The sequence below is a fragment of the Salminus brasiliensis genome, chromosome 1 (genome assembly GCF_030463535.1).
Source record: "Salminus brasiliensis chromosome 1, fSalBra1.hap2, whole genome shotgun sequence".
Lineage (NCBI taxonomy): Eukaryota > Metazoa > Chordata > Actinopteri > Characiformes > Bryconidae > Salminus > Salminus brasiliensis.
Genome location: NC_132878.1, coordinates 85,382,018 through 85,409,726, shown reverse-complemented (window position 1 = coordinate 85,409,726; position 27,709 = coordinate 85,382,018).

Sequence of the window (27,709 nt, the reverse complement as noted above, 5' to 3'; positions counted from 1 at the left end):
AAAATCTCCTTGGATAGTGGTGATATGCACCAATCAGCCATAACATTAATACCAATGATGTCTTGTAACTGTTATGGGTGATTTAGTGTGAGGGAACTGTACAGTACATTATTCACAGCCAGCCATTACCAGCCAGATGTAATGGCTGGCTGTAAACAGTGGTGTTGTGTCCATGGTTGAGGACTTGCTGTTTCGCAATGTGTTGTGCTTTAACTGACATGTGTGGGTTAAAATTAATCACGATTAAAAAGTTTTCATATTCGTCCAATATGTACCGTCCAATATTCGTTGCAATCCCCCTCTCTCCTTGTATCTGCACACTCTGCCTCAATAGCTCATATTTAGGCCTTCATTTTCTCCAGTGCCTAATTTGACAAAAAATAGTATGATGTGGAATAAATCTAATCCATGATCAGGAGTAATACATGATTAAATCATTTTTCCACACGTTAAAATGTGACTCTACCGAATCTGTTCCTTTCTCAAAATGATTCGGTTTTAATAAATGATCCAGTTCTTTTCAGTGCAGTTTCTCTTCCTGCTCTCAAGCTGTTTCCTCCCACCCAGAATCTCTGGACTGTGCTGCCCTCTTGTGGGTGTTGTTCTAAATGCCTGGACAATGGTAGTGTAAACGACTCTTCAGCACTTCTCCAAAGTGATCAAGACTACAACAGCGTTAACGGCCTTATTCTAATCACATCTAATCAGATGATTCTTTTTGTTCAAATCAGATGAACAAACTCGGACAGAGAAGTTGTAATGAGGAGCAAGTTGATAATGTCTTCCGGTTTGTTCAGACGCTAGAGGGCGCTTCAGAGCGAGTCCAAAAAAAGAACAATTTCAAATGGAGCCACCGTTTAAAATCCTACTTTGATTATTATAATTATTATTATTATTGATAATAAAATTATAATAATAATAACAATGTTATTTATTGAATTATTATTATTACAATAATAATAACAGTATTGTTATTATCAGTATTTATTTATTTATTTATTTATTTTTTTTTTTTTTTTTTAAACATGGACAACTTTGTTCGTTTTCTGGAGACAGAACTGCTATAAAATATTTCAGCACTGTTTTAATGTGTCTGAGCCCCAGAAGGACTAAAACTCTCATTAACATTAAAGACGTCAGTCAGCGCCAACAACCAATGAGCTGCTCAGCTCGCCAGCCAATCGGCGCCTTCCTGGCTGGATGTCGTCATAATCAGACACGTCACGGCAGTTCTTAAGAGATGGGAACAGACGGTTTCTCCATTATCGTGTTTTCTGTGGAAGAAGCAACAGGTCAGTCTAACACCCTCCTCTCATCCTTTGCACTTGTATTAGTAGGGAAACAATCTAGAGTTCAGTAGCTGTGTGAAGTAAGCACAGTTAGTTTATTGAAATGTATATTCATATTTATACAAATATTTAATTCAAATTAATTTCAGATACAATTAATTTTATTATCTGAGGCAGTGAAGGTGAATCTACTTGCAGCCACCGCTCAAACAGCTTAAGTCCTGCCTTCTCACCACCACTATTCACTATTCACTATTCACCACTATATCTACTTGTACCTGTATCTACTTGCAGCCATTAGTCAAACTACATCCCACCACAGCCATTTTGATTAATATGATTTTATTTCATTTATGTATTTATTATAATTTTATTGTAAGGTGCTAAACGTAAAACCAACCCATTGTGTCTTGTTCTCTTTTTCTGTAAACCAAGTGGCTGCATGCGTAGACAGAACTAGTAGCTGTAAATTGGTCTGTAAGACACTGGATTTGCTAATTTATGGTTTTCTCAAACAGTGCTTGAAGATATTGAGTAAAAAATGAGACGAAGAGAGAGCAGCAGTTCAACAGCTGTAAAGGACATGAAGCAGGAGAGAGAGCTGCAACATTCACCCAGTCCCACAACCTGTGGGTGCTGGAACTTTGGCTTCCCTAGATTCACCCTCTTCCGTAGAAGGGTTAGAGTCCATGACAGCCATAGAGAGGATGAGCAGCTCCACCAGCTTCAGGAAGAGACTAAGGAGAAAAAGAGAGAATCTGAGAAGAAGGAGATAAAGGATAAAAACGAGAAGAAAGAGAAAAAAGGGAAAAGAAATAAGAAAGAGAAGAAGAAGGAGAAAAGGGACAAGAAGGAGAAGGAGAAGAAGCAGAAGGAGAGAGTGGACAAAGAACAGATGTCCACTAAAAAGGTAAGAAACATGAGGTCACTCATCACACACTATTACTGGATATAGAGCTGCGTAATAGGGCTTCAGCATGATTGGAGCTGGGCTAGTTTTTCAGAGGAGATTCTGGGACATCATCTGTCAGGGGCTTTCTTCAAATTTTCACAGAGAGCCCAAACATACATGTCAACAATGCCCTAATGGTGGCAAACCTATTTACTGCCACATGGCTGTAAAAAACTGGAGACACTGCAGATTTACACTGGATTAAAATCTGTCTCTGGATTTTTACAGATCACTTCAAAATTCATGCTGTTTTTGATTCGTTTTTACAGGAGTGTAAGACGGAGGGTGGCAGAGAGCACCCCTGTGAGGAGCCAATTCAGTGGGAGAAAGAGATCAGGGAATTGGAAGAGTTAGTGAGACGGTTAGACTTGGAGCTTAAGGAATTTCTGGACAGAGAGCAAGAGCTAAAAAGACAGGTGGAGGAAATAATGGCAGAGAGAGATACACAGAGAGAGAAGGAGAGGAAAAACAAGGAGGAGATGAAGCAGAAGGAAGAAGAGCTGCTTCAGGAAATAGCGACGCTGAGAGAGGAAGAGTGTCGGAGCGAGAGAAGAGAGAGCCAGGAGGCAAGTCTGCCTGTTTCTCCAGACAAAGGAGCCTTGCTCAGTGTCCAAGAGCAGGCCACAGCGTCCACTGCCTTCCTAAGTGACCCCACCACACATACTGTTACAGAGGACAATGTGGGGGAAAAGTGCCCTATCCCTGAGAAAGACAGCCCACAGACCTCAGATACCCCAACTCAAACAGCTGAGGTGGAAGTTGGCCATGATGGTGGGACAGCAGTGACCATCGAGGTGGAGACGCCACAGGTAAGCTTCAGGAGAACATACCTGTCTGGGTTAACACAGTGTGCTGAACTTATTTAGCCCCTGTCAAGGCAGCATCATGCAGTGATGCTCTGTATGTACTTACTCTAAAATGTTTGTCTCTGGTTTGCAGCTCCTTGAAAGCAGATCCTCATCTCTCCATGTTCCACATGAGGAAGAAGAACAGGAGAAGGAGGAGGAGAAGAAAGCCGTCCCATCTCATCCATTGGTGCCCCTTGGAAATCCGGTTCGTCTTCTTCACTTTAAAAGCAAATACGTTACTTTAGCCAATATCCCTTCCTTCTACACCTAGACTGTGTAATTCGTTCTCCATATGGGGAAATGGTTTATAATGTAAAGTAATCTCAGTGGTGAATGTTTAAATCAGTGATGCTAATACTTGTCTTTTGCTTATTCCTTTAACAGGCAGGGGTGTTGACAGTGACCCTCAAAAGCTGCAGCAACATCCCTAAATTTGGTATCCTTTAAGTGTAAGACGGTCTCAGTGTTGCAAGTCTAGTGTTTGGGTTTGTGATTGTATTGCTATCAGTCGGTGTTGTCTGTGTAGATAAGAGCTGATTCTGCTTCAACTGTTTTCCTGAGCTTTGCGCCAGCTTGTTTAAAGAGAGGCACCTGTGGGACTGTGAGGGTCACTTTTGGGAAACTGGTGAGGAACACAAAGCTGCAGCCCTTCACGGACCCCATGTTGATCAACGAGAAAATGCACATCTCTGTCCAGGTTAGTATTACTTTTCAGTGTGTTTGTCTTGGTGCACAGCAGACAATTGGTAGAATATGACGTAGACCAAACAGCACATGCATCAAGCCTACCTTACTTCTGTTTACATCTGCCATTTTGATGTCGAATATATTAGCGTGAACGCTAAGTTAACTAGAACAAAGGAACTGAATCTTAGGCTCCGTCCACAAACATCTACATATATATATTTTTTTGTCTTCGTTTTCTCCTCCCGTCCACATGAAAACACAGATGGCACTACCTTTTAGATTTCCACATATGAATAAATGTAAATACCGGTCTATTACAAATATATAAAGCTCTACTTATTTTTAGAATCTGTAATTTTGTGACTTGTATAGTCCACTACTCTAGGGACTAATGTGTCATTTGGGTTTGTTTTCTTCCTTCTTCGTAGTGTTTTGTTGTCTCACTTTATGAGGTACTATCACTGCGTACGTTCGTCTCTGTGTGACTGGAAATATTTTTATTGTCTTGTCTGCTTGTGTTTGCAGATCACCGACAAAGATGTTCTTGCGGGCGGAGAGTCCAGTTTTCTCAGGGTGGAATTGATCTCTGTTGATCTTCGTACAGGTGCCTCCACACTCCTGGGCAAAGCCACTATTAAGCTGCTGGAAATCCTTAACGTGAGAAACACCTCCTTCACATAGTTTTATAGTTTTTTTATTTATTTTAAAAGCCACTCATTGACACTGATCACAATAATGAGACCGTAATGATTTGTATCGCTTTTTTCTACAGAAATCATCGGTTTCCCACCAGTTTGATCTGAGGCTCAAAGATCAGGTAAAGCTCGCATTTTAACATGTTTGTGCATTTACTGCTTGTCTGAAAGAGAAATAGGTTTGTGACTGATTTCTTTTATTTTCAGAAAATCTGCACAATGGAGGCAGACCTGGTGTTCACGTATGGATTCTTCGGCTATGGATATTCTCACCAGGTTGGTGTTCAGAACAGATGAAGATCATACTAATATGTACATACTGATACAGTGTTGTGGTGATAAAGATCATAATAATAGCGAGTATGTTGTGTTTTCTCTCCCTACAGATCAAGCATGCTGGAAAAACAATGGAAGATCTGGTGCAGAAGTCCTGCTTTCTCCGCTGCCCTCCACCTGAGGAAGAAAGTGATACGGTGACCCCTTCCACACTGCAGCCAGTGGACGTTTCCTCCCTGACACAGCCAGAGACACAGAGCGGCAGTGAGGCCAGCACATCTGGAGACCTAGTGAACTTCTCCATAAGGATGAGAGGCAGGTAAGTGTCACACTTCATCAAGGCTTAAGCTGAGACCAGCATGGATAAGCCACACTGACCTTGGTCTAAGCTTGGGTGAACTATGAATGGTGACTTACAGTTTAGATATTCTCTTAAGCTTTGATGTAGCTTTCATCATTTTATATTTGTGTGTGTTTGCCAGGCTTTCACGACTGCATAAAGCCTTTAAGGAGTTTAGGACCAGACAGGATAGGCTGCAGTTTCTGGAAAATCTGATCCTAAAGAAGAGAAAATAAACTCCAAGGTGAAAGAGAAAGAGAAAGAGCTCCAAGGTGTGGTGAAGTACATGCTTACACTTTTCGAAGTCTGGTGCTTGTGTGGTGTCTTGTTGTGTACTATGTTGAAGGAGTGGTGATATTGAATGTGACAAGGTCAATCTAAATTGGAGGGGAGCAAAGAAGAAAGAGCGCCAGTAAAAATGGAAAGGTCGAAAATACAGGTGGAAGAAACCATCCTGGTCAGGTTGCCATCCCCACCATCCTGACCTGGATGCACCATCTAACCATTCAACCAAATATTGGTGGAATCATTGTGTGGAAGAGAGAAAGAGATGTATGACTGATTTCTTCTATTTTCAGAAGGTCTGCATGTCGGAGGCAGATCAAGTGTTCACTGAATTCCTGAGCTTCGCATATTCTCAGCAGTTTGGTGTTCAGGACCGATGAAGATCATACTGATGTCTACAGAAGTGTTTTGATGTTAAAGGTGATGATTGTAAATGTGTTGCATTTTTTTTCTCCCTAAAGATAAATCATGCCAGAAGAATGATGATCTGCAAAAGCTGATGGCAAAATCGTGTTTTCTCCGCTGCCCTCCACTCAAACTACTGCGACATATCTTCATTCATTTCAATAGTAAGTATAATAATGCTTTTTTATTTTGACCTATAGTTTCAATATGGACAACTGAACAAAAATGTCTGTCTCTGTCTCTCAGTAATGCAGGAGATCTGCTGACATTAGATGACTGCATAGAGAAGAGAGGCTTGGATGAACTTGTTCTGGGTGAACTGTGTGTAGATGCTGGACATTCATTAATACCACATAAAGGTACATACACAGTTTCCAGGTTTAACTCAAAATGTTTATGTGACACTTTTAATTGTAGAAAACCGAACACTCCTTCATTTAAAAAGAACAGCTTTTTATGTGTGTGTGTGTGTGTATGTGTGTGTGTGTGTTTGCAGCATCTTTAAGGACTGGAGGAGTGCGAGACGATGAAAGAAGGAGAGAGGAGATCAGAACAGATGGAAAGCCAGAGGAAAGAGTGAAAAGGGGAAACTTTCAAGATGAGGAAACAACCTGGCCTGGATACCATCCCCACCATCACAGCCCATCTGCACTAAACAATAAAATGTATTTAAAGAAAATCAAGGCAGTGTTTTGCATTTAACTCTCTGTGGAAACGTATCTGGATTGAAGGGTAAACTGTTGAGCAATTTACCACATCAACACTGAGCTAAAAACCTGAAACCATATGAAATACTCCTAGTCCTAATTAATGACTGATAAAATCCCCAAAGTGAAAAGATGACCAGGAGTCAAAGTTTCCAGGTGTAAAGGTATTAAAAGTGAAGGTGCCTCGTTCACGCAAGTACAAACAAAATGGGAATGTCCAGCCATCATACCGCTCAGGAAAGAGACAAGTTCTGTGTCCCAGAGATGAATGTGTGTCACGACCCCCGTTTCTCCATTAAATAGTCGGACACAAGGGCTCGCTTTCCACCGTTTATTCTGAAACAGATTTTATAGTGTGTTAATCTTCTCTTGTCTTAGACAGCTGCACACCACACAAGCTGAACATAAAACAATGAAATAAGAGGTTAATTTATTTATATAATCCTACTTTTCAGCCGAGAGTAAGTTTAGGCTAGCTATTTCGCTATCATGGCTCAGTTAGCTGAAGCACATGTCTGAGCAGTAATTCGATAAAAACAGCATTTATAAGCACAACTGCCCTCTGAAAAAATTACCAGCTGCTCATATAATGAGTTAGAACAATGTTTTAAAGAATTAATAATGGATTCAATTCAATTTAATTATGTATTAATGAGGAACTTCAGCAGCTACACACCGTCCATCTCAGAGCTCTCACTCGTCTGATGGACGCACGGCAGCAGCAGAGGGACATAGTCTGCAGTGATGTCGCTGCAAGAAAAGAAAAGCCCCCTAAAAATAATTGTAACCTTTTATTCTTTTTATAAATACATAAATGACTTTTTACATTTGTCCTGAACCCTTTTTACCAAAAATGGGGTCATTTTGGTGAAACTCAATATTTTATTAACTGTTTTGTTGAACTCTGTTAGATGTGCTTTGGTCTGATGTGCATATCAACCCAAGAACAAAAGCAAAAGACCTTGTAAAGATGCTGTCTGAAGCCGGTGAGAGTGTGTCATTATCCACAGTGAAACGTGTACTGTATCGACTTGGGCTGAAAGACCACTCTGCCAGGAAGAAGCCATTACTCCAAAAGAACCATAAAAAAGACAGATTAATGTTAGCAAATGCACACAGGGACAAAGACCTTAATTTTTGGAGACGAAAAGTTAAACTGTTTGGCCATAATGATCATTGGAAAAAGGGGGAAGCTTGCAAGCCTGAGAACACCATCCCAACTGTGAAACACGGGGGTGGCAGCATCATGTTGTGGGGTTGTTTTGCTGCAGAAAGGGCTGGTGCACTTTTAAAAAAATGGCATCATGAGGAAAGAACATTATGTGGAAATCCTGAAGCAACGTCTCAAAACATCAGCCAGGAAGTTAAAGCTTGGGTGCAAATGGGTCTTTTAAATAGACAATGACCCGAAGCATACTGCCAAACTGGTTACAAAGTGGCTTAAGGATAACAAAGTCAATGTTTTGGAGTGGCCATCACAAAGCCCTATTTAAAATGTATGGGCAAAGCTGAAAAGGCATGTGCGAGCAAGGCGGCCTACAAACATGGCTCAGTTACACCACTTCTGTCAGGAGGAATGGGACAAAATTTCTGCCAACTATTGTGAGAAGCTTGTGGAAGGATATCCAAAATGTTTGACTCAAGTCATACAGTTGAAGGGCAATGGTACCAAATACTAATGAAATGTATTTAAACTTTTGACTTTGAAGAAAGTAATAAAAATTGCCTTAAAAATTCCCCCTCTCATTCAATCATTTTGGTCATCCTAATTGACCTAAAATGGGTAAAGTTTATCCTGATTTCGTGTCAGACAGCGAGAAAAAAATGCTTATGTGTCTTTTTATATTGTGTATGTAAACTTCTGGTTTCAACTGTATATAAAGAAACAAGTGAGAAAAAAGATCAAATTGGAGTAAAACGATCTGAACAGGTCAACACATTCACTGTATTAAAATCATAAAAATCATTGCCCTATGCAATAGGCCCTTCCTGATAGTGCACTGTCAATGTGTCCAGGTGTCTTTTATGTGATGACACAAGTTTACAGGGAGTTCATCACATTTATCATGAAACGCATCAATGGAGCAGCCCATGATTTCTAACATGTCTTTCGAGATCTTCTGAAAGTTTGCATGGAAGTATGGCTGAATGTTTTCAACTTGATGTCCACTGTTTCTGTTAACTGCCATTTCAATTTCTTAATTGATAAAAGGGTTACCTAAGACACTTTGCTACCTCCTTGCTTAGAGGAGCCCATGGTTGAGGACATGCTCTTTCGCAATGTCTTGTGGTGTGTTGTGCTTAAACTGAAATTTGTGGGTTCAAATTCATAATTGTATCTGCACATTTAGTATCAATAGCTCATATTTCTCACATCCACCATGTGCTCCCCTCTCAGTCTTCGATTTCATGATTATTACATAAACAAATGTCATAATTTAAATAATTCCTTTAAGAAATCACAGGCCATCGTAGGAATGATGGTAATGTTGGGAATGGTCACATATTGTTCAAAAATATGTAAAAGTTGGTAACTTTATGTAAAAATTTATTGTCTAGCCCTCCTGTTGTAATAATTTCATGTTAACTAGTTTTGTGGTCCTAGTAAAAAAATAAATAAATAAAAAAATAAAAACCCAATTACAGCTAATAATAAATCTATAGTAATACATATATTATCACCTAATGTTCTGATCAATCTTTAATCAACTTAAGTTCCTGTGAACATAAAGTCTTGTTAAAGTTCTTGTGTGGACAAAGTCATGGACATTTTCAGAGAGAAATCTGGAACACAATAGGAGGATTGAGTTATTATTAATTAAACTCACATTTTGATTTTTTTTCATGAATTTATCACTTTTTAAGTGTTCGGTTGGAGCAAAGAAGTTTGGAGGACTTGGATGGGGACAAGGTCAAAGTAGCAAAATATTGATCTTAAATTATAATGATTTGGTCCATCATTTTTGGAGGTGCAGTACATCACTTATCGCATACCCAAGATATTTATTTCATAAAAAGGTTTTCTAACATTAATTTAACCCATTATTAAACTAGAGACCTCTATTTCCTCAGTCAAATACAAGACCTCTGACAAACAAAGTGTCTTTAGAAGGTTTTAAGCATGATTTTATATTCTACTATTTAAACCAAAAGGACCGAATTTGTTCCTTTCTCAAAATGATTCGGTTTTAATAAATGATCCAGTTCTTTTCAGTGCAGTTTCTCTTCCTGCTCTCAAGCTGTTTCCTCCCACCCAGAATCTCTGGACTGTGCTGCCCTCTTGTGGGTGTTGTTCTAAATGCCTGGACAATGGTAGTGTAAACGACTCTTCAGCACTTCTCCAAAGTGATCAAGACTACAACAGCGTTAACGGCCTTATTCTAATCACATCTAATCAGATGATTCTTTTTGTTCAAATCAGATGAACAAACTCGGACAGAGGAGTTGTAATGAGGAGCAAGTTGATAATGTCTTCCGGTTTGTTCAGACGCTAGAGGGCGCTTCAGAGCGAGTCCAAAAAAAGAACAGTTTCAAATGGAGCCACCGTTTAAAATCCTACTTTGATTATTATAATTATTATTATTATTGATAATAAAAATAATAATCCTGTTCTTAATTGTGTTTCTATTATTATTATTTGTATTATTATTAATATTATGACAATAATAATAACAGTATTATTATTGTTATTAATATATTATTGATAATAAAAATACAAATCATGTTATTAATTGTATTTTTTATTTTTATTATGTATATATTATATTTCATGTTATTATTATTTTTTATGACAATAATAACATTATTTTTATTTTTTTTTATTTTTTATTTTGTTTTGTTTTAATACAGACAACTTTGTTCGTTTTCTGGAGACAGAACTGCTATAAAATATTTCAGCACTGTTTTAATGTGTCTGAGCCCCAGAAGGACTAAAACTCTCATTAACATTAAAGACGTCAGTCAGCGCCAACAACCAATGAGCTACTCAGCTCGCCAGCCAATCGGCGCCTTCCTGGCTGGATGTCGTCATAATCAGACACGTCACGGCAGTTCTTAAGAGATGGGAACAGGCGGTTTCTCCATTATCGTGTTTTCTGTGGAAGAAGCAACAGGTCAGTCTAACACCCTCCTCTCATCCTTTGCACTTGTATTAGTAGGGAAACAATCTAGAGTTCAGTAGCTGTGTGAAGTAAGCACAGTTAGTTTATTGAAATGTATATTCATATTTATACAAATATTTAATTCAAATTAATTTTAGATACAGTTAATTTTATTATCTGAGGCAGTGAAGGTGAATCTACTTGCAGCCACCGCTCAAACAGCTTAAGTCCCGCCTTCTCACCACCACTATTCATCTACTTGTACCTGCATCTACTTGCAGCCATTGGTCAAACTACATCCCACCACAGCCAATTTGATTAATATGATTTTATTTAATTTATGTATTTATTATAATTTTATTGTAAGGTGGTAAAAGTAAAGCCCACCCATGTGTGAAAAACTAAATATGGTCATCCTGCCTTAGTTCATCAAGTCGGACAGTGCTAATTCCTGCTAGCGACCCATCTGTTTCCAAGTGGCTGCATGCGTAGACAGAACTAGTAGCTGTAAATTGGTCTGTAAGACACTGGATTTGCTCATTTATGGTTTTCTCAAACAGTGCTTGAAGATATCGAGTAAAAAATGAGACGAAGAGAGAGCAGCAGTTCAACAGCTGTAAAGGACATGAAGCAGGAGAGAGAGCTGCAACATTCACCCAGTTCCACAACCTGTGGGTGCTGGAACTTTGGCTTCCCTAGATTCACCCTCTTCCGTAGAAGGGTTAGAGTCCATGACAGCCATAGAGAGGATGAGCAGCTCCACCAGCTTCAGGAACAGACTAAGGAGAAAAAGAGAGAATCTGAGAAGAAGGAGATAAAGGATAAAAAGGAGAAGAAAGAGAAAAAAGAAAAAAGGAATAAGAAAGAGAAGAAGAAGGAGAAAAGGGACAAGAAGGAGAAGAAGCAGAAGGAGAGAGTGGACAAAGAACAGATGTCCACTAAGAAGGTAAGAAACATGAGGTCACTCATCACACACTATTACTGGATATAGAGGTGCGTAATAGGGCTTCAGCACGATTGGAGTCAGAGGCTAGTCAGAGGAGATTCTGGGACATCATCTGTCAGGGGCTTTCTTCAAATTTTCACAGAGAGCCCAAACATACATGTCAAAATTGCCCAAATGCGCAAACCTATTTACTGCCACATGGCTGTGTCTGGTAGCAGCTTTAGCAGTTCAGCCAGTAACAGATCATTCACCCTGCAGTTATTACACAAGCAAAAACTGGAGACACTGCAGATTTACACTGGATTAAAATCTCTCTGGATTTTTACAGATCACTTTAAAATTCATGCTGTTTTTGGTTCGTTTTTACAGGAGTGTAAGACGGAGGGTGGCAGAGAGCACCCCTGTGAGGAGCCAATTCAGTGGGAGAAAGAGATCAGGGATTTGGAAGAGTCGGTGAGACGGTTAGACTTGGAGCTTAAGGAATTTCTGGACAGAGAGCAAGAGCTAAAAAGACAGGTGGAGGAAATAATGGCAGAGAGAGATACACAGAGAGAGAAGGAGAGGAAAAACAAGGAGGAGATGAAGCAGAAGGAAGAAGAGCTGCTTCAGGAAATAGAGACGCTGAGAGAGGAAGAGTGTCAGAGCGAGAGAAGAGAGAGCCAGGAGGCAAGTCTGCCTGTTTCTCCAGACAAAGGAGCCTTGCTCAGTGTCCAAGAGCAGGCCACAGCGTCCACTGCCTTCCTAAGTGACCCTACTACACATACTGTTACAGAGGACAGTGTGGGGGAAAAGTGCACTATCCCTGAGAAAGACAGCCCACAGACCTCAGATACCCCAACTCAAACAGCTGAGGTGGAAGTTGGCCATGATGGTGGGACAGCAGTGACCATCGAGGTGGAGACGCCACAGGTAAGCTTCAGGAGAACATACCCGTCTGGGTTAACACAGTGTGCTGAACTTATTTGGCCCCTGTCAAGACAGCATCATGCAGTGATGCTCTGTATGTACTTACTCTAAAATGTTTGTCTTTGGTTTGCAGCTCCTTGAAAGCAGATCCTCATCTCTCCATGTTCCACATGAGGAAGAAGAACAGGAGAAGGAGGAGGAGAAGAAAGCCGTCCCATCTCATCCATTGGTGCCCCTTGGAAATCCGGTTCGTCTTCTTCACTTTAAAAGCAAATACGTTACTTTAGCCAATATCCCTTCCTTCTACACCTAGACTGTGTAATTCGTTCTCCATATGGGGAAATGGTTTATAGTGTAAAGTCATCTCAGTGGTGAATGTTTAAATCAGTGATGCTAATACTTGTCTTTTGCTTATTCCTTTAACAGGCAGGGGTGTTGACAGTGACCCTCAAAAGCTGCAGCAACATCCCTAAATTTGGTATCCTTTAAGTGTAAGACTGTCTCAGTGTTGCAAGTCTAGTGTTTGGGTTTGTGATTGTATTGCTATCAGTCTGTGTTGTCTGTGTAGATAAGAGCTGATTCTGCTTCAACTGTTTTCCTGAGCTGTGCGCCAGCTTGTTTAAAGAGAGGCACCTGTGGGACTGTGAGGGTCACTTTTGGGAAACTGGTGAGGAACACAAAGCTGCAGCCCTTCACGGACCCCATGTTGATCAACGAGAAAATGCACATCTCTGTCCAGGTTAGTATTAGTTTTCAGTGTGTTTGTCTTGGTGCACAGCAGACAATTGATAGAATATGACGTAGACCAAACAGCACATGCATCAAGCCTACCTTACTTCTGTTTACATCTGCCATTTTGATGTCGAATATATTAGCGTGAACACTAAGTTAACTAGAACAAAGGAACTGAATCTTAGGCTCCGTCCACAAACATCTACATATATATATTTCTTTGTCTTCGTTTTCTCCTCCCGTCCACACGAAAACACAGATGGCACTACCTTTTAGATTTCCACATATGAATAAATGTAAATACCGGTCTATTATAAATATATAAAGCTCTACTTATTTTTAGAATCTGTAATTTTGTGACTTGTATAGTCCACTACTCTAGGGACTAATGTGTCATTTTGGTTTGTTTTCTTCCTTCTTCGTAGTGTTTCGTTGTCTCACTTTATGAGGTACTATCACTGCGTACGTTCGTCTCTGTGTGACTGGAAATATTTTTATTGTCTTGTCTGCTTGTGTTTGCAGATCACCGACAAAGATGTTTCTGGGGGCGAAGAGTCCAGTTTTCTCAGGGTGGAATTGATCTCTGTTGATCTTCGTACAGGTGCCTCCACACTCCTGGGCAAAGCCACTATTAAGCTGCTGGAAATCCTTAACGTGAGAAACACCTCCTTCACATAGTTTTATAGTTTTAATTTATTTTAAAAGCCACTCATTGTCACTGATCACAATAATGAGACCGTAATGATTTGTATCGCTTTTTTCTACAGAAATCATCGGTTTCCCACCAGTTTGATCTGAGGCTCAAAGATCAGGTAAAGCTCGCATTTTAACATGTTTGTGCATTTACTGCTTGTCTGAAAGAGAAATAGGTTTGTGACTGATTGTTTTTATTTTCAGAAAATCTGCACAGTGGAGGCAGACCTGGTGTTCACGTATGGATTCTTCGGCTATGGATATTCTCACCAGGTTGGTGTTCAGAACAGATGAAGATCATACCAATATGTACATACTGATACAGTGTTGTGGTGATAAAGATCATAATAATAGCGAGTATGTTGTGTTTTCTCTCCCTACAGATCAAGCATGCTGGAAAAACAATGGAAGATCTGGTGCAGAAGTCCTGCTTTCTCCGCTGCCCTCCACCTGAGGAAGAGAATCATACGGTGACCCCTTCCACACTGCCGCCAGTGGACGTTTCCTCCCTGACACAGCCAGAGACACAGAGCGGCAGTGAGGCCAGGACATCTGGAGACCTAGTGAACTTCTCCATAAGGATGAGAGGCAGGTAAGTGTCACACTTCATCAAGGCTTAAGCTGAGACCAGCATGGATAAGCCACACTGACCTTGGTCTAAGCTTGGGTGAACTATGAATGGTGACTTACAGTTTAGATATTCTCTTAAGCTTTGATGTAGCTTTCATCATTTTATATTTTTGTGTGTTTGCCAGGCTTTCACGACTGCATAAAGCCTTTAAGGAGTTTAGGACCAGACAGGATAGGCTGCAGTTCCTGGAAAATCTGATCCTAAAGAAGAGAAAATAAACTCCAAGGTGAAAGAGAAAGAGCTTCAAGGTGTGGTGATGTACATGCTTACACTTTTCGAAGTCTGGTGCTTGTGTGGTGTCTTGTTGTGTACTATGTTGAAGGAGTGGTGATATTGAATGTGACAAGGTCAATCTAAATTGGAGGGGAGCGGAGAAGAAAGAGCGCCAGTAAAAATGGAAAGGCTGAAAATACAGGTGGAAGAAACCATCCTGGTCAGGTTGCCATCCCCACCATCCTGACCTGGATGCACCATCTAACCATTCAACCAAATATTGGTGGAATCATTGTGTGGAAGAGAGAAAGAGATGTATGACTGATTTCTTCTATTTTCAGAAGGTCTGCATGTCGGAGGCAGATCAAGTGTTCACAGATGAATTCCTGAGCTTCGCATATTCTCAGCAGTTTGGTGTTCAGGACCGATGAAGATCATACTGATGTCTATAGAAGTGTTTTGATGTTAAAGATGATGATTGTAAATGTGTTGCATTTTTTTCTCCCTACAGATACATCATGCCAGAAGAATGATGATCTGCAAAAGCTGATGGCAAAATCGTGTTTTCTCCGCTGCCCTCCACTCAAACTACTGCGACATATCTTCATTCATTTCAATAGTAAGTATAATAATGCTTTTTTATTTTTTACCTATAGTTTCAATATGGACAACTGAACAAAAATGTCTGTCTCTGTCTCTCGGTAATGTAGGAGATCTGCTGACATTAGATGACTGCATAGAGAAGAGAGGCTTGGGTGAACTTGGTCTAGGCTTGGGTGAACTGTGTGTAGATGCTGGACATTCATTAATACCACATAAAGGTACATACACAGTTTCCAGGTTTAACTCAAAATGTTTATGTGACACTTTTAATTGTAGAAAACTGAACACTCCTTCATTTAAAAAGAACAGCAGTTTGCAGCATCTTTAAGGATTGGAGGAGTGCGAGACGATGAAAGAAGGAGAGAGGAGATCAGAACAGATGGAAAGCCAGAGGAAAGAGTGAAAAGGGGAAACTTTCAAGATGTCTAAACAATAAAATGTATTTTAAAGAAAATCAAGGCAGTGTTTTGCATTCAACTCTCTGTGGAAACGTATCTGAATTGAAGGGTAAACTGTTGAGCAATTTACCACATCAACACTGAGCTAAAAACCTGAAACCATATGAAATACTCCTAGTCCTAATTAATGACTGATAAAATCCCCAAAGTGAAAAGATGACCAGGAGTCAAAGTTTCCAGATGTAAAGGTATTAAAAGGGAAGGTGCCTCGTTCACGCAACTACAAACAAAATGGGAATGTCCAGCCATCATACCGCTCAGGAAAGAGACAAGTTCTGTGTCCCAGAGATGAATGTGTGTCACGACCCCCGTTTCTCCATCAAATAGTCGGACACAAGGGCTCGCTTTCCACCGTTTATTCTGAAACAGATTTTATAGTGTGTTAATCTTCTCTTGTCTTAGACAGCTGCACACCACACAAGCTGAACATTAAAAAAATGAAATAAGAGGTTAATTTATTTATATAATCCTACTTTTCAGTCGAGAGTAAGTTTAGGCTAGCTATTTCGCTATCATGGCTCAGTTAGCTGAAGCACATGTCTGAGCAGTAATTCGATAAAAACAGCATTTATAAGCACAACTGCCGTCTGAAAAAATTACCAGCTGCTCATATAATGAGTTAGAACAATGTTTTAAAGAATGAATAATGGATTCAATTCAATTCAATTATGTATTAATGAGGAACTTCAGCAGCTACACACCGTCCATCTCAGAGCTCTCACTCGTCTGATGGACGCACGGCAGCAGCAGAGGGACATAGTCTGCAGTGATGTCGCTGCAAGAAAAGAAAAGCCCCCTAAAAATAATTGTAACCTTTAATTTTTTTATAAAGACATAAATGACTTTTTACATTTGTCCTGAACCCTTTTTACCAAAAATGGGGTCATTTTGGTGAAACTCAATATTTTATTAACTGTTTTGTTGAACTCTGTTAGATGTGCTTTGGTCTGATGTGCATATCAACCCAAGAACAAAAGCAAAAGACCTTGTAAAGATGCTGTCTGAAGCCGGTGAGAGTGTGTCATTATCCACAGTGAAACGTGTACTGTATCGACTTGGGCTGAAAGACCACTCTGCCAGGAAGAAGCCATTACTCCAAAAGAACCATAAAAAAGACAGATTAATTTTAGCAAATGCACACAGGGACAAAGACCTTAATTTTTGGAGACGAAAAGTTAAACTGTTTGGCCATAATGATCATTGGAAAAAGGGGGAAGCTTGCAAGCCTGAGAACACCATCCCAACTGTGAAACACGGGGGTGGCAGCATCATGTTGTGGGGTTGTTTTGCTGCAGAAGGGGCTGGTGCACTTTTTAAAAAATGGCATCATGAGGAAAGAACATTATGTGGAAATCCTGAAGCAACGTCTCAAAACATCAGCCAGGAAGTTAAAGCTTGGGTGCAAATGGGTCTTTTAAATAGACAATGACCCAAAGCATACTGCCAAACTGGTTACAAAGTGGCTTAAGGATAACAAAGTCAATGTTTTGGAGTGGCCATCACAAAGCCCTATTTAAAATGTATGGGCAAAGCTGAAAAGGCATGTGCGAGCAAGGCGGCCTACAAACATGGCTCAGTTACACCACTTCTGTCAGGAGGAATGGGCCAAAATTTCTGCCAACTATTGTGAGAAGCTTGTGGAAGGATATCCAAAATGTTTAACTCAAGTCATACAGTTGAAGGGCAATGGTACCAAATACTAATGAAATGTATTTAAACTTTTGACTTTGAAGAAAATAATAAAAATTGCCTTAAAAATTCCCCCTCTCATTCAATCATTTTGGTCATCCTAATTGACCTAAAACGGGTAAAGTTTATCCTGATTTCGTGTCAGACAGCAAGAAAAAAATGCTCATGTGTCTTTTTATATTGTGTATGTAAACTTCTGGTTTCAACTGTATATAAAGAAACAAGTGAGAAAAAAGATCAAATTGGAGTAAAACGATCTGAACAGGTCAACACATTCACTGTATTAAAATCATAAAAATCATTGCCCTATGCAATAGGCCCTTCCTGATAGTGCACTGTCAATGTGACCAGGTGTCTTTTATGTGATGACACAAGTTTACAGGGAGTTCATCACATTTATCATGAAACGCATCAATGGAGCAGCCCATGATTTCTAACATGTCTTTCGAGATCTTCTGAAAGTTTGCATGGAAGTATGGCTGAATGTTTTCAACTTGATGTCCACTGTTTCTGTTAACTGCCATTTCAATTTCTTAATTGATAAAATGGTTACCTAAGACACTTTGCTACCTCCTTGCTTAGAGGAGCCCATGGTTGAGGACATGCTCTTTCGCAATGTCTTGTGGTGTGTTGTGCTTAAACTGAAATTTGTGGGTTCAAATTCATAATTGTATCTGCACATTTAGTATCAATAGCTCATATTTCTCACATCCACCATGTGCTCCCCTCTCAGTCTTCGATTTCATGATTATTATATAAACAAATGTCATAATTTAAATAATTCCTTTAAGAAATCACAGGCCATCGTAGGAATGATGGTAATGTTGGGAATGGTCATATATTGTTCAAAAATATGTAAAAGTTGGACATTTATTGTCTAGCCCTCCTGTTGTAATAATTTCATGTTAACTAGTTTTGTGGTCCTAGTAAAAAAAAAAAAAAACCAAAACAAAAAAACCCACCCAATTACAGCTAATAATAAATCTATAGTAATACATATATTATCACCTAATGTTCTGATCAATCTTTAATCAACTTAAGTTCCTGTGAACATGAAGTCTTGTTAAAGTTCTTGTGTGGACAAAGTCATGGACATTTACAGAGAGAAATCTGGAACACAATAGGAGGATTGAGTTATTATTAATTAAACTCACATTTTGATTTTTTTCATGAATTTATCACTTTTTAAGTGTTCGGTTGGAGCAAAGAAGTTTGGAGGACTTGGATGGGGACAAGGTCAAAGTAGCAAAATATTGATCTTAAATTATAATGATTTGGTACATCACTTATTGCATACCCAAGATATTTATTTCATAAAAAGGTTTTCTAACATTAATTTAACCCATTATTAAACTAGAGACCTCTATTTCCTCAGTCAAATATAAGACCTCTGACAAACAAAGTGTCTTTAGAAGGTTTTAAGCATGATTTTATATTCTACTATTTAAACCAAAAGGACCGAATTTGTTCCTTTCTCAAAATGATTCGGTTTTAATAAATGATCCAGTTCTTTTCAGTGCAGTTTCTCTTCCTGCTCTCAAACTGTTTCCTCCCACCCAGAATCTCTGGACTGTGCTGCCCTCTTGTGGGTGTTGTTCTAAATGCCTGGACAATGGTAGTGTAAACGACTCTTCAGCACTTCTCCAAAGTGATCAAGACTACAACAGCGTTAACGGCCTTATTCTAATCACATCTAATCAGATGATTCTTTTTGTTCAAATCAGATGAACAAACTCGGACAGAGAAGTTGTAATGAGGAGCAAGTTGATAATGTCTTCCGGTTTGTTCAGACGCTAGAGGGCGCTTCAGAGCGAGTCCAAAAAAAGAACAGTTTCAAATGGAGCCACCGTTTAAAATCCTACTTTGATTATTATAATTATTATTATTGATAATAAAAATAATAATCCTGTTCTTAATTGTGTTTCTATTATTATTATTTGTATTATTATTAATATTATGACAATAATAATAACAGCATTATTATTGTTATTAATATATTATTGATAATAAAAATACAAATCATGTTATTTATTGTATTTTTTATTTTTATTATGTATATATTATATTTCATGTTATTATTATTTTTTATGACAATAATAACATTATTTTTATTTTATTTTATTTTTTTATTTTGTTTTGTTTTAATACAGACAACTTTGTTCGTTTTCTGGAGACAGAACTGCTATAAAATATTTCAGCACTGTTTTAATGTGTCTGAGCCCCAGAAGGACTAAAACTCTCATTAACATTAAAGACGTCAGTCAGCGCCTACAACCAATGAGCTGCTCAGCTCGCCAGCCAATCGGCGCCTTCCTGGCTGGATGTCGTCATAATCAGACACGTCACGGCAGTTCTTAAGAGATGGGAACAGGCGGTTTCTCCATTATCGTGTTTTCTGTGGAAGAAGCAACAGGTCAGTCTAACACCCTCCTCTCATCCTGTGCACTTGTATTAGTAGGGAAACAATCTAGAGTTCAGTAGCTGTGTGAAGTAAGCACAGTTAGTTTATAGAAATGTATATTCATATTTATACAAATATTTAATTCAAATTAATTTCAGATACAGTTAATTTTATTATCTGAGGCAGTGAAGGTGAATCTACTTGCAGCCACCGCTCAAACAGCTTAAGTCCCGCCTTCTCACCACCACTATTGATCTACTTGTACCTGCATCTACTTGCAGCCATTGGTCAAACTACATCCCACCACAGACAATTTGATTAATATGATTTTATTTAATTTATGTATTTATTATAATTTTATTGTAAGGTGGTAAAAGTAAAGCCCACCCATGTGTGAAAAACTAAATATGGTCACCCTGCCTTAGTTCATCAAGTCAGACAGTGCTAATTCCTGCTAGCGACCCATCTGTTTCCAAGTGGCTGCATGCGTAGACAGAACTAGTAGCTGTAAATTGGTCTGTAAGACACTGGATTTGCTAATTTATGGTTTTCTCAAACAGTGCTTGAAGATATCGAGTAAAAAATGAGACGAAGAGAGAGCAGCAGTTCAACAGCTGTAAAGGACATGAAGCAGGAGAGAGAGCTGCAACATTCACCCAGTTCCACAACCTGTGGGTGCTGGAACTTTGGCTTCCCTAGATTCACCTTCTTCCGTAGAAGGGTTAGAGTCCATGACAGCCATAGAGAGGATGAGCAGCTCCACCAGCTTCAGGAACAGACTAAGGAGACAAAGAGAGAATCTGAGAAGAAGGAGATAAAGGATAAAAAGGAGAAGAAAGAGAAAAAAGAAAAAAGGAATAAGAAAGAGAAGAAGAAGGAGAAAAGGGACAAGAAGGAGAAGAAGCAGAAGGAGAGAGTGGACAAAGAACAGATGTCCACTAAGAAGGTAAGAAACATGAGGTCACTCATCACACACTATTATTGGATATAGAGCTGCATAATAGGGCTTCAGCACGATTGGAGTCAGAGGCTAGTCAGAGGAGATTCTGGGACATCATCTGTCAGGGGCTTTCTTCAAATTTTCACAGAGAGCCCAAACATACATGTCAAAATTGCCCAAATGCGCAAACCTATTTACTGCCACATGGCTGTGTCTGGTAGCAGCTTTAGCAGTTCAGCCAGTAACAGATCATTCACCCTGCAGTTATTACACAAGCAAAAACTGGAGACACTGCAAATTTACACTGGATTAAAATCTCTCTGGATTTTTACAGATCACTTCAAAATTCATGCTGTTTTTGGTTCGTTTTTACAGGAGTGTAAAACGGAGGGTGGCAGAGAGCACCCCTGTGAGGAGCCAATTCAGTGGGAGAAAGAGATCAGGGATTTGGAAGAGTCGGTGAGACGGTTAGACTTGGAGCTTAAGGAATTTCTGGACAGAGAGCAAGAGCTTATAAGACAGGTGGAGGAAATAATGGCAGAGAGAGATACACAGAGAGAGAAGGAGAGGAAAAACAAGGAGGAGATGAAGCAGAAGGAAGAAGAGCTGCTTCAGGAAATAGCGACGCTGAGAGAGGAAGAGTGTCAGAGCGAGAGAAGAGAGAGCCAGGAGGCAAGTCTGCCTGTTTCTCCAGACAAAGGAGCCTTGCTCAGTGTCCAAGAGCAGGCCACAGCGTCCACTGCCTTCCTAAGTGACCCCACCACACATACTGTTACAGAGGACAGTGTGGGGGAAAAGTGCACTATCCCTGAGGACGACAGCCCACAGACGTCAGATACCCCAACTCAAACAGCTGAGGTGGAAGTTGGCCATGATGGTGGGACAGCAGTGACCATCGAGGTGGAGATGCCACAGGTAAGCTTCAGGAGAACATACCCGTCTGGGTTAACACAGTGTGCTGAACTTATTTAGCCCCTGTCAAGGCAGCATCATGCAGTGATGCTCTGTATGTACTTACTCTAAAATTTTTGTCTCTGGTTTGCAGCTCCTTGAAAGCAGATCCTCATCTCTCCATGTTCCACATGAGGAAGAAGAACAGGAGAAGGAGGAGGAGAAGAAAGCCGTCCCATCTCATCCATTGGTGCCCCTTGGAAATCCGGTTCGTCTTCTTCACTTTAAAAGCAAATACGTTACTTTAGCCAATATCCCTTCCTTCTACACCTAGACTGTGTAATTCGTTCTCCATATGGGGAAATGGTTTATAGTGTAAAGTCATTTCAGTGGTGAATGTTTAAATCAGTGATGCTAATACTTGTCTTTTGCTTATTCCTTTAACAGGCAGGGGTGTTGACAGTGACCCTCAAAAGCTGCAGCAACATCCCTAAATTTGGTATCCTTTAAGTGTAAGACTGTCTCAGTGTTGCAAGTCTAGTGTTTGGGTTTGTGATTGTATTGCTATCAGTCTGTGTTGTCTGTGTAGATAAGAGCTGATTCTGCTTCAACTGTTTTCCTGAGCTGTGCGCCAGCTTGTTTAAAGAGAGGCACCTGTGGGACTGTGAGGGTCACTTTTGGGAAACTGGTGAGGAACACAAAGCTGCAGCCCTTCACGGACCCCATGTTGATCAACGAGAAAATGCACATCTCTGTCCAGGTTAGTATTACTTTTCAGTGTGTTTGTCTTGGTGCACAGCAGACAATTGGTAGAATATGACGTAGACCAAACAGCACATGCATCAAGCCTACCTTACTTCTGTTTACATCTGCCATTTTGATGTCGAATATATTAGTGTGAACGCTAAGTTAACTAGAACAAAGGAACTGAATCTTAGGCCCCGTCCACAAACATCTACATATATATATATTTTTGTCTTCGTTTTCTCCTCCCGTCCACACGAAAACACAGGTGGCACTACCTTTTAGATTTCCACATATGAATAAATGTAAATACCGGTCTATTACAAATATATAAAGCTCTACTTATTTTTAGAATCTGTAATTTTGTGACTTGTATAGTCCACTACTCTAGGGACTAATGTGTCATTTGGGTTTGTTTTCTTCCTTCTTCGTAGTGTTTCGTTGTCTCACTTTATGAGGTACTATCACTGCGTACGTTCGTCTCTGTGTGACTGGAAATATTTTTATTGTCTTGTCTGCTTGTGTTTGCAGATCACCGACAAAGATGTTCTTGGGGGTGAAGAGTCCAGTTTTCTCAGGGTGGAATTGATCTCTGTTGATCTTCGTACAGGTGCCTCCACACTCCTGGGCAAAGCCACTATTAAGCTGCTGGAAATCCTTAACGTGAGAAACACCTCCTTCACATAGTTTTATAGTTTTAATTTATTTTAAAAGCCACTCATTGTCACTGATCACAATAATGAGACCGTAATGATTTGAATTGCTTTTTTCTACAGGAATCATCGGTTTCCCACCAGTTTGATCTGAGGCTCAAAGATCAGGTAAAGCTCGCATTTTAACATGTTTGTGCATTTACTGCTTGTCTGAAAGAGAAATAGGTTTGTGACTGATTTCTTTTATTTTCAGAAAATCTGCACAGTGGAGGCAGACCTGGTGTTCACGTATGGATTCTTCGGCTATGGATATTCTCACCAGGTTGGTGTTCAGAACAGATGAAGATCATACTAATATGTACATACTGATACAGTGTTGTGGTGATAAAGATCATAATAATAGCGAGTATGTTGTGTTTTCTCTCCCTACAGATCAAGCATGCTGGAAGAACAATGGAAGATCTGGTGCAGAAGTCCTGCTTTCTCCGCTGCCCTCCACCTGAGGAAGAGAATCATACGGTGACCCCTTCCACACTGCCGCCAGTGGATGTTTCCTCCCTGACACAGCCAGAGACACAGAGCGGCAGTGAGGCCAGGACATCTGGAGACCTAGTGAACTTCTCCATAAGGATGAGAGGCAGGTAAGTGTCACACTTCATCAAGGCTTAAGCTGAGACCAGCATGGATAAGCCACACTGACCTTGGTCTAAGCTTGGGTGAACTATGAATGGTGACTTACAGTTTAGATATTCTCTTAAGCTTTGATGTAGCTTTCATCATTTTATATTTGTGTGTGTTTGCCAGGCTTTCACGACTGCATAAAGCCTTTAAGGAGTTTAGGACCAGACAGGATAGGCTGCAGTTTCTGGAAAATCTGATCCTAAAGAAGAGAAAATAAACTCCAAGGTGAAAGAGAAAGAGCTTCAAGGTGTGGTGATGTACATGCTTACACTTTTCGAAGTCTGGTGCTTGTGTGGTGTCTTGTTGTGTACTATGTTGAAGGAGTGGTGATATTGAATGTGACCAGGTCAATCTAAATTGGAGGGGAGCGGAGAAGAAAGAGCGCCAGTAAAAATGGAAAGGCTGAAAATACAGGTGGAAGAAACCATCCTGGTCAGGTTGCCATCCCCACCATCCTGACCTGGATGCACCATCTAACCATTCAACCAAATATTGGTGGAATCATTGTGTGGAAGAGAGAAAGAGATGTATGACTGATTTCTTCTATTTTCAGAAGGTCTGCATGTCGGAGGCAGATCAAGTGTTCACAGATGAATTCCTGAGCTTCGCATATTCTCAGCAGTTTGGTGTTCAGGACCGATGAAGATCATACTGATGTCTATAGAAGTGTTTTGATGTTAAAGATGATGATTGTAAATGTGTTGCATTTTTTTCTCCCTACAGATACATCATGCCAGAAGAATGATGATCTGCAAAAGCTGATGGCAAAATCGTGTTTTCTCCGCTGCCCTCCACTCAAACTACTGCGACATATCTTCATTCATTTCAATAGTAAGTATAATAATGCTTTTTTATTTTTTACCTATAGTTTCAATATGGACAACTGAACAAAAATGTCTGTCTCTGTCTCTCAGTAATGTAGGAGATCTGCTGACATTAGATAACTGCATAGAGAAGAGAGGCTTGGATGAACTTGGTCTAGGCTTGGGTGAACTGTGTGTAGATGCTGGACATTCATTAATACCACATAAAGGTATATGCACAGTTTCCAGGTTTAACTCAAAATGTCTATGTGACACTTTTAATTGTAGAAAACTGAACACTCCTTCATTTAAAAAGAACAGCTTTTTATATATGTGTGTGTGTGTGTGTGTGTGTGTGTGTGTGTTTGCAGCATCTTTAAGGATTGGAGGAGTGCGAGACGATGAAAGAAGGAGAGAGGAGATCAGAACAGATGGAAAGCCAGAGGAAAGAGTGAAAAGGGGAAACTTTCAAGATGTCTAAACAATAAAATGTATTTAAAGAAAATCAAGGCAGTGTTTTGCATTCAACTCTCTTTGGAAACGTATCTGAATTGAAGGGTAAACTGTTGAGCAATTTACCACATCAACACTGAGCTAAAAACCTGAAACCATATGAAATACTCCTAGTCCTAATTAATGACTGATAAAATCCCCAAAGTGAAAAGATGACCAGGAGTCAAAGTTTCCAGATGTAAAGGTATTAAAAGGGAAGGTGCCTCGTTCACGCAAGTACAAACAAAATGGGAATGTCCAGCCATCATACCGCTCAGGAAAGAGACAAGTTCTGTGTCCCAGAGATGAATGTGTGTCACGACCCCCGTTTCTCCATCAAATAGTCGGACACAAGGGCTCGCTTTCCACCGTTTATTCTGAAACAGATTTTATAGTGTGTTAATCTTCTCTTGTCTTAGACGGCTGCACACCACACAAGCTGAACATTAAAAAAATGAAATAAGAGGTTAATTTATTTATATAATCCTACTTTTCAGCCGAGAGTAAGTTTAGGCTAGCTATTTCGCTATCATGGCTCAGTTAGCTGAAGCACATGTCTGAGCAGTAATTCGATAAAAACAGCATTTATAAGCACAACTGCCCTCTGAAAAAATTACCAGCTGCTCATATAATGAGTTAGAACAATGTTTTAAAGAATGAATAATGGATTCAATTCAATTTAATTATGTATTAATGAGGAACTTCAGCAGCTACACACCGTCCATCTCAGAGCTCTCACTCGTCTGATGGACGCACGGCAGCAGCAGAGGGACATAGTCTGCAGTGATGTCGCTGCAAGAAAAGAAAAGCCCCCTAAAAATAATTGTAACCTTTTATTCTTTTTATAAATACATAAATGACTTTTTACATTTGTCCTGAACCCTTTTTTACCAAAAATGGGGTCATTTTGGTGAAACTCAATATTTTATTAACTGTTTTGTTGAACTCTGTTACATGTGCTTTGGTCTGATGTGCATATCAACCCAAGAACAAAAGCAAAAGACCTTGTAAAGATGCTGTCTGAAGCCGGTGAGAGTGTGTCATTATCCACAGTGAAACGTGTACTGTATCGACTTGGGCTGAAAGACCACTCTGCCAGGAAGAAGCCATTACTCCAAAAGAACCATAAAAAAGACAGATTAATGTTAGCAAATGCACACAGGGACAAAGACCTTAATTTCTGGAGACGAAAAGTTAAACTGTTTGGCCATAATGATCATTGGAAAAAGGGGGAAGCTTGAAAGCCTGAGAACACCATCCCAACTGTGAAACACGGGGGTGGCAGCATCATGTTGTGGGGTTGTTTTGCTGCAGAAGGGGCTGGTGCACTTTTAAAAAAATGGAATGGGCCAAAATTTCTGCTAACTATTGTGAGAAGCTTGTGGAAGGATATCCAAAATGTTTGACTCAAGTCATACAGTTTAAGGGCAATGGTACCAAATACTAATGAAATGTATTTCAACTTTTGACTTTGAAGAAAATAATAAAAATTGCCTTAAAAATTCCCCCTCTCATTCAATCATTTTGGTCATCCTAATTGACCTAAAACGGGTAAAGTTTATCCTGATTTCGTGTCAGACAGCGAGAAAAAAATGCTTATGTGTCTTTTTATATTGTGTATGTAAACTTCTGGTTTCAACTGTATATAAAGAAACAAGTGAGAAAAAAGATCAAATTGGAGTAAAACGATCTGAACAGGTCAACACATTCACTGTATTAAAATCGTAAAAATCATTGCCCTATGCAATAGGCCCTTCCTGATAGTGCACTGTCAATGTGACCAGGTGTCTTTTATGTGATGACACAAGTTTACAGGGAGTTCATCACATTTATCATGAAACGCATCAATGGAGCAGCCCATGATTTCTAACATGTCTTTCGAGATCTTCTGAAAGTTTGCATGGAAGTATGGCTGAACGTTTTCAACTTGATGTCCACTGTTTCTGTTAACTGCCATTTCAATTTCTTAATTGATAAAATGGTTACCTAAGACACTTTGCTACCTCCTTGCTTAGAGGAGCCCATGGTTGAGGACATGCTCTTTCGCAATGTCTTGTGGTGTGTTGTGCTTAAACTGAAATTTGTGGGTTCAAATTCATAATTGTATCTGCACATTTAGTATCAATAGCTCATATTTCTCACATCCACCATGTGCTCCCCTCTCAGTCTTCGATTTCATGATTATTACATAAACAAATGTCATAATTTAAATAATTCCTTTAAGAAATCACAGGCCATCGTAGGAATGATGGTAATGTTGGGAATGGTCACATATTGTTCAAAAATAAGTAAAAGTTGGACATTTATTGTCTAGCCCTCCTGTTGTAATAATTTCATGTTAACTAGTTTTGTGGTCCTAGTAAAAAAAACCAAACCAAAACAAAAAAAACCCACCCAATTACAGCTAATAATAAATCTATAGTAATACATATATTATCACCTAATGTTCTGATCAATCTTTAATCAACTTAAGTTCCTGTGAACATAAAGTCTTGTTAAAGTTCTTGTGTGGACAAAGTCATGGACATTTACAGAGAGAAATCTGGAACACAATAGGAGGATTGAGTTATTATTAATAAAACTCACATTTTGATTTTTTTCATGAATTTATCACTTTTTAAGTGTTCGGTTGGAGCAAAGAAGTTTGGA